The sequence below is a fragment of the Chiloscyllium punctatum genome, chromosome 5 (assembly GCF_047496795.1).
Source record: "Chiloscyllium punctatum isolate Juve2018m chromosome 5, sChiPun1.3, whole genome shotgun sequence".
In the NCBI taxonomy this organism is placed as follows: Eukaryota; Metazoa; Chordata; class Chondrichthyes; order Orectolobiformes; family Hemiscylliidae; genus Chiloscyllium; species Chiloscyllium punctatum.
The window spans coordinates 75,979,317-75,992,487 of record NC_092743.1 but is presented as its reverse complement, the minus strand read 5'-3'; the positions used below and the strand labels follow the sequence as shown (position 1 = coordinate 75,992,487).

General features: G+C 39.9%; 1 protein-coding gene across 12 annotated transcripts in view; it reads left to right on the top strand.

The window, feature by feature from the left end:
* The window catches only part of oxr1a (oxidation resistance 1a), a 511,841-nt gene that overhangs the window by 271,000 nt on the left and 227,670 nt on the right, over nucleotides 1-13,171 (top strand). The gene's annotated exons all lie outside the window — the stretch shown is intronic.

Genomic DNA, 13,171 nt, shown 5'->3' with positions numbered 1-13,171 from the left:
TACTGGTGTGTACATGATAAGCTGAAGGACTCTCTTCATGCTGTAAAAACTCAATGCCTCCCTATTACCTTCCCTTAATGGATTTTTAAAATTTATTCTTGGGACATGGGAGTCACTGGCTGAGCCATTTATTGCCCATGTCTAGTTATTGTTGAGAAGTCAGAGAACCTGCCATTTCGAATCGCATTCCATCGAACTGTATTCCATCTATGAAAGGTGCAATATTTGGTCCAAAGACACTGAAGGAACGGCAGTATGTATCCAAGCCTGGATGGTGAGTATTTTGGAGGGGAACTTGCAGGTGGTTGTGTTTCCATGTTTCTTCTGCTGTTCTTTTGAGTTTGAAAGGTGCAACCTAATATGAACTCTTTGGTGAATATCTGTATTGTATCTTTAGATGATGCTGAATCGTAGCACTGTGCATGAGAAGGGGAAGTGTGCATGTTTGCAGTATGGTATCAATCAAGGGTGTTATATTATCCTGGATGGTATAAAGCTTCTTGAGTTATTGGAGCTGCTGTCCAGGCAGTTAGTATTTGACTACACTCTTGACTTGTGCTGTGGGATTCAGTGGATAGTCTTTGAGGAATTAGGAGGTACAATATTCTTAGTATCTGACCTGTATTTGTTGCCACTATATCCATATAGTGGCCCAGTTTAATTTTTGTTCAATGACAACTCCTAGGGTGGTGTTAGTGGGATATTCAGTGATGCTAACACCATTGAATGTCAAGGGGCAGAGGTTAGATTATCTCCCATCAGAGAAGGTGGCATTATCTGGCAATTTGTGGCATGAATGTTATTTGTCACTTGTCAGCCCAAGCCTGGAAATTGTCCAGGCCTTGCTACATTTGAGCTTGGATTGCTTCAGTATCTATGGAGTTGCGAATGGTGCAGTGATCTATGAACACAAAACATGGAGCGGCACGGCTCAGTGATTAGCACTGCTGCCTCACAGTGGCAGTGATCTGGGTTGGGTTCCCGCCTCGAGCGGTTGTCTAAGTGGAGTTTGCATGTTCTCCCCAGTGACTGCATGGGTTTCCCCGGATACTCCGGTTTCCACCAACAATCCAAAGATGTGCTGGTCAGGTGAATTGGCCATGAAAAATTGCCCATAGTGTTGAGTGCATTAGTCAGGGGTAAATATAGGGTGGGGGAATGGGTCTGGCTGGGTTGCTCTTCGGAGGGTTGTTGTGGACTTGTTTGGCTGAAGGCCCTGTTTCCAGACTCGAGGGAATCTAATCTCATCTCATCTAAATATTCCCCACTTCTGATCTTGTGATAGGTCATTGATTCATTCGAAAATGCCTGTGCCTAGGACACAGTCCTGAGAAAACCCTGCAGAGATATTCTGGAGCTAAGATGACTGATTTCTAACAGCATCTTCCTATGTACCATGTATGACTTTAACCAGTGGAGAATTTCCCTCCCGATACTCATTGTTCCTAGTTTTGCTTAGGGTGCCTTGATGCAAGTGGCATCAAAATGTAGCCTTGATATCATAGAGTCACAGAGGCCTTTTGGCCCAGATATCTGTACCACCAAATTTAGACTATATTTATACTAGTCGCATCTTCCAGTTTTGGCCACAACTTTGAATGTTATGGTATTTCATGTGCTCATCCAAGTGCTTTTCAAAGGTTGTGAGGTTTCCTGCCTCAACTACCCTCCCAGGCGGCGCATTCTAGACTGCTACCACTCTCTGCATGTAAAATGTTTTCCTCAAATCCGCCTCCTGCCTTTCACCTGAAAATTATGCTGTCTTGTCCCCCTTTGACTAAGAGGAATGGCTGTGTTCTATTCACTTGTGCATGCCCCTCATCACCTCAAGCACTTCTATCTGTTCCCACTCTAGCTTCCTTGGTCCAAGGAAAACAACCTGAGCTTATGCAGTATCTCTTCATAACTATGTTGCTCCATTCCAGACAACATCCTGGTGAGTATCCTTTGCATCCCCTCCAGTGCATTCACATCCTTCCTATTATGTGGAGATCAGAATTGCATGCAGTACTCCCGCTGCAGCTTAGCCAGCGTCTGATACAGTTCCAACAAAACATCCTTGCTCTTATAATCTATGCTTCGAATGAAAAGGAAGTATCCCCTGCCACCTTCAAGGACCTGTGTTCAAGATTTCCTTTGTTCCTCTGAGTTTGTAGTTTGCTTCTGTCCATTCTTTGTCTTGTTACTTCAATTTATCAACTACAATCACTTTCATCTTATTGCCGGAATCAAGTCTTTTATCCATGCTTGTACCAAGGCTGTAATGGGTTCATGAGCTGAGTGGCCGTGTTGGAACCCAAACTTGGCATCAGTGAGCACGTGCTACTTGTTAGCATTGTCGATCCCATTGCTTTAGTAATTAGATTAGATTAGATTACTTAGTGTGGAAACAGGCCCTTTGGCCTAACAAGTCCACACCGCCCCGCTGAAGCGCAACCCACCCATACCCCTACCCCTTACCTACACTACGGACAATTTAGGATGGCCAATTCACCTGACCTGCACATCTTTGGATTGTGGGAGGAAACCGGAGCACCCGGAGGAAACCCATGCAGACACGGGGAGAACGTGCAAACTCCACACAGTCAGTCACCGGAGGCAGGAATTGAACCCGGGTCTCTGGCGCTGTGAGGCAGCAGTGCTAACCACTGTGCCTAATGATCAAAACTAGGGTGGTAATTGGTCTGGTTGAAATTTTCCTGCTTTTTGTATAAAGGACATGCATGAGCAATTTTTCACATTGCCAGATAAATGCTACTACTGTAGCTAAGGTGGAACAGGTCAGCCAGGGATGCAGAATGTTCTCTAGCACAAGTCTTCAGTTGTTTCAAATGTTGTCAGGGCCCATAGCTGTTGCAGTCTCCAGTGCTCCAACAGTTTCCAACAATTGAGTTGGCTGAAGACTGGCACCTGTGATTCTAGAGACCTCTGGAGGTGGATGAGATGGATTATTCACTTGACACTTCTAGCTGATTATTATTATGGACACTTTAGCATCATCTTTAGCACTCGTGCTGTTTCCCTGATTATTGAGGATGGGGATATTTGTTGAGCTTTCTCCAGTGACTTGTTTAATTGTCCTCCTCCATACGTGAATGGATATGGCAAGACTGAAAAGCTTAAATCTGATCCATAGGTTGTGAGATCACTTGACTCTCTCTGTCACTTATGTTTATGATGTTTGCCATGCAAGCAGTGCTGTTTGTAAGCTTCAACAGGTTGGCATCTCATCTTTGGGTATGCCTAGTGTTCTTGGCATGCTCTCCTACACTCCCCATTGAACTGGGGCTGATCCCCTGTTATGGTGGTAATAGTAAAGTTGGCTTGGCTTGTGCTGAGCCATGAGGTTGCATATTGTGTTGGAGTATGATTTTCCTGTTGCCCACAATAACTTGTGTATGCCCAGTCTTGAGCTACGAGATCTGTTCGGAATCTGTCCTATTTGAGCAGGGTGATATTGTCACACAATAAGATATAATGTATTATCAATGTGAAGGCAGGATATTGTCTCAATAGGGATTGGGCCATTGTGTCTCTTAGCAGTACTGCAATGGACACATCTGGTACAAGCAGATTGGTAAGGATGAGTACAAGTATGTTTTTCCTTGTTGGTTCACCCTCAACCCACAACTAACCCAGTCTAGCAGCAGTGTCTTTTTAGACTTGAATGGCACTATCGATTGTGCTACTGCGGAACCACTCTTCATGATGGACGTTGAAATCCCCCACTCGGGATACATTCTGTACCATTTCTGTGTCCAACATCTTCAACATAGAAAAGTCATATTCAACTCTCGGTTGAGGAAAGACAAAATTGGCAGCTCAACATTTCATGGTTTAAATGTTTCAGGCTTGATCGGGATGTAAAAATGATGGGGGGGTTGTTGCAACTGTAAGAAGAGAGGAGATATTGGATGATTCATTCAACAAAGCAATATGGGTGGAATTCAGGAAGAACAAAGATTCCGTCATGATGATTGGATGTTTGAAGGCCTCGAGTATAATTCTGAGAGAGAGAGAAGAACAGATATTATAGGTCAATCATGGAGAGATGCTAAAACAACAGGGTTGTTGTAGTGGGTGATTTTAACATCCATGATATTGACTGGGACTCGGTGTCAGAGACTTAGATGGGGCAAACTTTGTTAACACAGGGGGAGCTTTTTGAAACATAGGTAAATAGTCCAACTAGGTAAGAGGCTGTACGAAACCTTTTATGCACAGGCCTGAGTCTGGCAAGGTACTGCAGTTTCAGTGGGGAGCATTTTTGGTACAGTGATCATAGCTCCATAAATTTTAAGATTGTTGTGCAACACCTTAACATCAATATGTCCTGGAACATCGTGTTGTAATTATCCTTTACCCAAATCAGCTCTTTGACTCTATCTTGTTGGTTTTAAGAAGTGCACCTTGAAAAACATGAATGTAGATAAGGATAGGACCTATCACAGGATATTGACAGAGGCAAGGGAGGGGGTTGCTGGGGTCTTGACAGAGATCTTTGTATCCTCTTTGGCCTTGGGTGAAGTCTCAGAAGACTGATTTTGTTCCTTTTTGTTTAAGAAGGGCAATGGATAATCCAGGAAATTGTAAACTAGTGAGCTTTACATTAACAGCTGAGGGCTGATGTAAAGTTTATAAAATCGTGAGGGGCATGAATGGGATAAATAGGCAATGTCTTTTCCCTGGGATGCATGAGTCTAGAACTAGAGGGCATAATTTTAGGCTGAGGGGGGGAAAAATATAAAAGGGACCCGAGGGCAACTTTTTCACGCAATGGTTGGTGCATGTATGGAATGAGTTGCCAGAGGAAGTGGTGGAAACTGGTACAATTACAACATTTTAAAATACATCTAGATGGCTATATAAATAGGAAGGGTTTAGAGAGATAAGGGCCAAGTGCTGGCAAATGGGACTAGGTTATGGTCAGCATGGACAAGTTGGACTGGAGGGTCTGTTACTGTGCTGTGTATCTGAGTCTAAATTATTGGAGAATGTGCTTGGGGACCGGATTTACCTCTTTGAAAATGAATAGTCTTATTAGGTATGGTCACATCCCCTGCTCTGTTTAGCAAAGATCTTAGAAATTTGATTGAGTTTTTCATGGAAGTGTCAAAGATAATTGTTGGTAATGTAGTGGATGTTATCTACATGTACATTTTAGTAAAGGATTTGATGCTGATCCAAAAGTTTTATTTACATGGTGAGTTGACAAGTTGATTACAAAATTGGCTTGTTCGTAGAAGACAGAGGGTAGTCATGGATAAATATTTTTCTGTCTGGAGTTGGTGTTCAACAAGGATCAGTGCTGGTATCTCTTGTTTGTTTGTTTTCTATGTGATATATATATATAAAGGATATATAAAATTATATATGTATGTGTATGTATATATGTGTGTGTATGTTGGAAAGTTTGCCGAAGAAATAGAAGATGGAGTTTAATTTGGACAAATGTAAGGTGGTGTATTTGACCTCCCAAACTACAAGAGGAAAAGGTACAGTAAATGGCAGGACCCTTGGGATTGATGTACAGAGTTATTTTAGAGTGCAAGTCCAAGGCTCCCTGAAAGTGGCAACACAAGTGGATAAGGTAGTAAGGAAGGTGTATGGCATGCATGCCTTTTATAGATAGGGGTATTGAGTATAAAAGTTGGCAAGTCATGTTACAGCTGTATAAGATTTTAGTTGGGTTATTTTGAACACTCATCATCAATAACATGAATTGTGTCTGTTCCAAGTTTTTTCCACTTCGCTCGTCGACATGGGGTACACCATTATAAATCTTGATGGGTTATTGTTGTGGAGCTAAACATCAAGCAAGGGATTGAGCTTAGGTTACAAGACCAACCGGCTAGTTACCTGACTTGCATTGTCTGTTGTGTCATGTGAATTTTAATTACCCACCAATTTACCATGTGATTAAAATTTACTTTATTACTAAAACTTTAAAATATGAATTAAATTTAAAGCAGACTAAAATGACTAAAATCTAAAATGTTAAATAGATTTTAATGTATAATTTTAAAATCAACATTCAAGAGCCTAAAGGAAGTTCATTATTTATTCATAAAAATCCGAAGCAGTTCTGACTTCAAAGAAATTGCAAGGTTAGAAGTATCATGGGTGAATGTCTTAAACCTATGCCCAGTGACTTCATCAACAAATTGTTCGTGTCATACCATTTTCCTCTGGCTCCGACTACAAAACAGAGAAAGGATACACTCGAACCTTGTGTAAGGTCCAATATCTCCTCCTTCAGATGTTGGTAATTCACTTCCTTTTCCGTCCATGCTTGTTCCAAAGATTCGTTCTCATTTTCAAAACGCACTGTAATATCCACCAGCAGTACATGACCATTTTTAGATAAAGTAACTTCGGGTGTCCAGAGATTCCCTCTGATATCTTTTAATCGGAGTTCAACATAGATGATCCACCCATGATTCTTAACAAAATTAACTAAATTTTTCTGCTATTTTATTATGCCTTTTTATCCTTACATTTCCAGCTGAGGGGCACCATCCTGATACATGGGGAATTGTTTCTGCTGATATACCACAGCTCCTACATTTTTTATTGTTCAAGTGTCTTCCATGGGATAATGTCCTTGTGGGATAAAGGTTCATTTGTAATAATAATTTTATTTATAACTATTTATAACTTTAGATGTCTTCATATATTTTAATCCTTTTTTTTTTCAGGCATTAGAAATGTTGTCATTTTAAAAGTAATGGATGCCCATACCTTAACAGAGCAACACCATCCATCTTTGCATCTCTATATCCCTCCATTTATCATAATTTCCATTAGCTCTTCTTGACTTTTCATTATCTGATTTTCTGAAGTTACAGCTGGCAATCCAATTATCTGGGGATTCCAAGTTTCCTTAATATTTTTCATATGTCTTAATTCTGTCAACTTCTTTACACCCATTTACCCAACTCTTTTTTTATACATTACCGCGATTGGTATTAATTTCAATTTGTTAATTCCTAATCCTCCATCTCTGTCGCGTACATACAGGATGACATTTGTTAAAACTTCCAGCAAATGTAATGTTTCTTTTATGAAACCTCTAATTATTAGATCTAATTTACTTGGATAATTTTGGGTTTCTAATAAAGTGAGGTAATAATAGTGTCTCAGAATAAGATATACCTTTTCCATAGGTTTCAATAATGATTTCTTTAAATTGACGATCCAGTCTCCGAGCACTTCTTCCCAGTTAGATATTCCTTTTCCTATCCCTGGATCAATTTTTGCCCCAAGATATTTCTCTATTTCCGGGGTCTATATATTGGATTTTATTATTCAGATTCCATTTCCTATTACTATTATACATGAAAGGAATACATAAAATGGATTCCTTTCATTCTTATATTTCTAGCCCAGTGTTTCTCCAAAATGTTTGTACTATCTTTAGATTTTAAGACATTCCTTCATAAGATCTACTTATTGCTACAATGCAATCAGCAAATGCTAATGATGTACAATGATTAGTTTCTTGTTCTCAATCTAAATAGATTCCTTTATTACCCTCCTCCAGCGTACTGATGAGAGGATCTAATGATATATTAAATAGAATGTGTGACCTTATTTCATACCTCTTAAAATCTTTATTTTATTTGTCTTGCATCTATTTCTTTCAATAACAGTATATAAATTTGTAATCCGTTTAATAAATTCCACTGGAAGAGAGAGTCTATTCAAGACCAATGAAAACTATCGCTAATTCTTGCTGCTTTTTCTTGGATCCTTTTACAATGTTACTTAAAATTTTAATATTTTGATCACAGCCCGAGACTCTAGCAAGGAATCCATTTTGGCGTTTATTTAATTCTTCCATTTCACTAAGTTTTTTTGCCAGAATTTTAGTAAACAATCCTTAATAATATTGGTCCAATTCTTATGGGTCTTCAATTGTCAATTTAAGTTCCTCAACATTGTTTGTTCTTGGAATTAACGTTGTTCTACTGACCTTAAGACAATCGGGCATATTTCCTGTTATTATCCAAATAGAAAATAATCTGAAGTTTTTTCTTGTCCTCATTATAAATAACCATCTTTTATATTTTGCAAGTTTTGATATGTTGGCCTTATCATTAGGGACAGATAATTTATTGACGTACTTCTTGAGATCATCTTGTTTAAGAGGGCACATGCTGCTAACTGGGGCTCCCATTATTTCCCTTGCTAGATATTGTCATTTAAATTTAAATAACGTTTGTGTTTCTCAATTTATTTTTTTCTCTAACTATATTTTTTCCTTGCATTATTAATTTGGGGGCTATTTTTATTTCCTCTCCGATCTTCCTCCTTTCAACTTTCCTTTCTTTTAGGTTCCTTTTTCTTAATAGTTAGCAACGTGTAGTAATTTCATCCATAATTTTACTATTTCCAATCCACTATTACATTTATTCTTAGCAATATTATCCACTATTTGATTTAACAGATAATGAATAGACTTTTTAATTATATTACCTATGTTGTCTTCCTTTTCGCTACACGAGTTTTGTCTAATTTGATACGTTTGTATTTCTTCCAATTGCACTAATTGCTCTTCAGTTTCTTTTCCTTTTTCCTTTTTATCTTTAATTTCTAATTCCAATTCTCTCTCCATCATTCTTTTTATTACCTATCTGTTTTGCTTAAAAAGCTTTCTTTTGTCTGATATTTATGTCGCTGTTTTAATTTTTAACTGTTCAGCTATCATTTTTACTAATGCATTTATTACTGGAGTATTGCTTTTCCAGATCTTGTAGCATTGTTACTACTTCACTGGACCATACTCCTTGTTAATTTTTAACCGAAGTATTTATTTTCTTACTTGTATTTTGACCTCTTTTTAGCTTTCTTAGGGCGGTGTGTTTGTACCTTTCATACTTCCTAGACCTATAGTAGTAGAAAATGTTAGGGGACAAATTTCACATTGTAAGACCTTGTTTAGCTCAATTCCTTTGTTTCCTTTGCGCTTGGGATGATCACAGGCTGACTCTCTCTCCATAGGTAGCCACTCTCCCAATCACACTACGTTTAACCCAAATTGATTTTGTACCTCTACAACTATTTACGTGTTTTCTAAACTGTCCAATTGTATTGAAAATGCTACAACAGTAATCACAGTTAAAATTATCTATAGGATATTTAATAATATCTATTTTACTTTTGGTCTGTTCTGTTGGAATTATAACTAACAGCTCTACTAAGGTATTAATCTCATCCTCGCTTCCAAGCTCTCTTATGAATTTAAAAGGTCCTTTAAAATTAGAATTATGAAAGGTTTTAGTTGTTAAAGAATCAAGTCTAGGAGGGACCTTCTCATTAGACTGTATCAAATTTTCACTCTAATTCTCCACCACATTCGAATTGAGTCTCCCATGTCTGCTCAGAGGAACTCAAATTGGGAGAGTGTCTGGGTATGGACGGACGACGGAGTCATTTTATGACTCGGACATTTAGCACATGCAGCCACCACTAGCATGCGTGCAATGTGGTTATTTTCCCAGTTGTCCACCCAACTGGAAATGGGAGAATTTAACTCCAAAGCCATTCTACCAATAATTAATTTTGAATTATCCTAAGATAAATGACCCATGCAGGTCAACAGCAGGTATTCCTTCTCAAGTTGTATTAGCTGGCCTGGATCGAGTTATGCTCATGCATCAGTCTAAAAACAAGTTAAAACTGCTCCAAGCTGAATAAAAGCCAAAAGTGACATTAAAACAGTTAAAAGCAGCCGTGAGCCATCTAATCGCGCTTCCTCTACCAGGGCATTACCAGGAGAATCCACATGGAGGTTCGACCAGCTCTACCGGCGGAGGAATAAGTAAAAAGGTTGTAGAGGTGACTACGCAAGTGACCTGTTGGAAAACCCAACCAAAGCAACTGTAGTCACATTGCCCCCCAATTTGAGGTGTTGTGTGTAGTTCTGGTTGCCATGCCATAGGAAGGATGTGGAGGCCTTGGAGAGGGGATAAAAGTGGTATACCAGGATGTTGCCTGCATTGGAATGTATTAGCTATAAGGAGAGGTTAGATCACCTTTGATGTTTTTGGAAGCTGAGGAGCAACCTGATACAAGTGTATAAAATTGAGGTGTGGATAGGATGGATGTGGAGTCTTTTTTTTCCAGGTTGGAAATGTACAGTAGTAGTTGGCATAGGTTTAAGGTGAGAGAGGGAAGTTTTAAAGGAGATGTGAGGAGTTTTTTTTTAATACAGGGTCAAGGTGCTAGGAAAGTACATCTACTTGAAACTGTTTGACTTTGAATTTGATTTGTTGCTGCTTCCTATTTGAGGAAGTTAATTCATGTGCTCATCAGAATATCTTCAGTTCATCAGAAACCAAGGGCAGAGAAGAAGGAAAATGATGGAAGGTATTTTGCTATCTGGATTGCATTAGGTGCAAAAGGTATGAAATAAATGGAGTAGCAGCATAGATGAGACACACAAGGTTCAATGTGAGAAGGTGGAGGAGAGACCTGACTGCAAGTTGAACATGAATACGCACTTCTTGTTCCAATATTGAGAGAATGGAAAAAGTTTGGGAGAAGATTTGTAGCTCGGGTGCTCGTTGTTGTGGTTCTGTTTGCCGAGCTGGGAATTTGTGTTGCAGAATTTTCGTCCCCTGTCTAGGTGACATCCTCAGTGCTTGGGAGCCTCATGTGAAGCGCTTCTGTGATGTTTCCTCCGGCATTTATAGTGATATATCACTATAAATGCCGGAGGAAAGATCACAGAAGCGCTTCACAGGAGGCTGCCAAGCACTGAGGATGTCACCTAGACAGGGGACGAAACATCTGCAACACAAATTCCCAGCTCGGCAAGCAGAACCACAACAGCGAATGGAAAAATGGGTGAAAAGGAGCAAGGTTAGAGATATTGCCAGCAGGCAGCTTTTAAGTTGCTATGAAAAGAAGGATATTGGGAAGGGAGAGCAGATAGTGGAACGCTCTGGGTCAAATGAAGAGGCAGCAGAGAATGCAAGACTGTAGACCATAAGACATAGTAGACCAGAAATTAGGCCATTCAGCCCTTCATTACCATTCAATCATGACTGATAAGTTTCTCAATTCCGTTCTCTTGCTTTCTCCCTGTAACCCTTAATTCCCTTGATACTCAAGAACGTATCTATCTCAGTCTTAAATATATTCAATGACCTGGCCTTCACAGCCTTCTGTGGCTGAAGAAGTTTCTCCTTATCTCCATTCCTTTTACTCTAACGCTGTGCCTTCAGGACCTCGTCTGTTCTACCAATGGAAACGTCTTCCTAAAACCTCCTCTGTCCAGACCATTCAGTATTGTGTATGTTTCAATTAGATCTCCCCTCAACTTTCTAAACTCCATCGAGTATAAACCGAGTCCTTAAGTACTGTCTGTGTTAGACTTTTCATAGACTTTTCATTCCTGGGACCATTCTTGTTAACCTCTTCTGAACACACTCCAGGACCAGTACATCCTGGATAAGGGGTCCAAACTGCATGCAATACTCCAAATGTGGTCTGATTAGAGCCCCTGCTTTTATATTTAACTCCTCACAAAATAAACGCCGTAATTGCATTTGCCTTCCTAATTACTGACTCAACCTGTAAGTTAACCTTGAGATAATCCTGGACTAGAACTCCCAAGTCTCTATGCCTCTGAATTTTTGTCCCCATTTTTTCTCTATGCCTCTATTCTTTCTACCAACACTTTCCCATGTTGTACTCCATCTGCCACTTCTTTGCCCCAACTCGTAACCTGTCCAAATCTGTCTGCAGCCTCTCCACCGCCTCAATGCTACCTGACCCTGTACTTATCTTTGTATCAACTACAAACTTAGCCAGAATGCCCCCAGTTCCTTCATCTAGACCGTAATGTATAATGTGAAAAGTTGTGGTCCCAACACTGAACCTTGCAGAATATCACTTGTCACCAGCTGTCATCCTGAGAAAGATCCTTTTATCCCCACTCTCTGCTTTCTGTCAGACAGCCAAGCTTCTATTCATGCTAACACCTTGTCTCTGACACCATGGGGAAAGTGAGGGCTTCGGATGCTGGAGATCATTCTTGATGAAGGGCTTATACCCCAAATATCGATTCTCCTGTTCCTTGGATGCTGCCTGACCTGCTGTGCTTTTCCAGCACAACAGTCTTTGACACCATGGGTCCTTATTTTACTCAGTAGGCTCCGTGTAGCACCTTGTCAAAGGCCTCCTGGAAGTCTAGGTAGATCACATCCATTGGGTCTCCTTAATCTAATTTGTTAATTACTTCCTCAAAGAATTCTAGCAGGTTTGTTCGGCATGACTGCGCCTTGATGAAACCATACTGACTTTCCCCTATTTTACCATATACTTCCAATGGGAGAGGAGCCTAGCAGGAAAGACAGTCGAACAGCAATTGCAGGGGTTCTGGGAGTAATTCAGGACATAGCAGAGATTCATCCCGGGGAAAATGGTACAAGGATGAGGAAGCAAGCATGGCTGACTATGGAAGTCAGGACAGCATAAAAGCATCCCAATGGATTCCAGGATCTTACCCACAACTGAGGTTATGCTAATTAGTTTGTAATTTTCCATATTTTGACTTACTACCTCTTTAAAAAGGGGTGTCACATTAGCAATTTTCTACTCCTCTGGGACCCTTCCTGATTCTAGTCATTCCTGAAAGATCACCATTAATGTCTCTACTGTCTCTTCAGTAGTTTCTCTTTGAACATTGGGGTGATGTCCATCTGGTCCAGATTATTTATCTACCTTCAGGCCATTCAGTTTTTCTAGCACCTTCTCCTTGGTGTTGGCAACCATACTCAACTCTACCCCTCTCACTCTCTTGACCTTTTGGGATATTACTTGTGTTTTCCACCATGAAGACTGACAGAGTTGTTATTCAGTTCCTCCACCATTTCCTTATTTCCCATTACCATCTCTCCAGCATTATTTTCCAGTGGCCTAAAGTCCATTTTTGCCTCTTTTGCCCTTTATATATTTAAAGAAACTCTTCCATTCTTCTGGCTAACCTGCTCTCATATTTAATCTTCTCCCTCCTTTTTTTTTAGTTGCCCTCTGTTGGTCTTTGTAAGCTTCCCAATCGTCTGGTTTCCCACTGCCCTTTATGTGCTTTCTGTTTTGCTTTTATGCTGTCTCTGACTTCCATAGTCAGCCATGCTTGCTTCCTCATCCTTGTACCATTTTC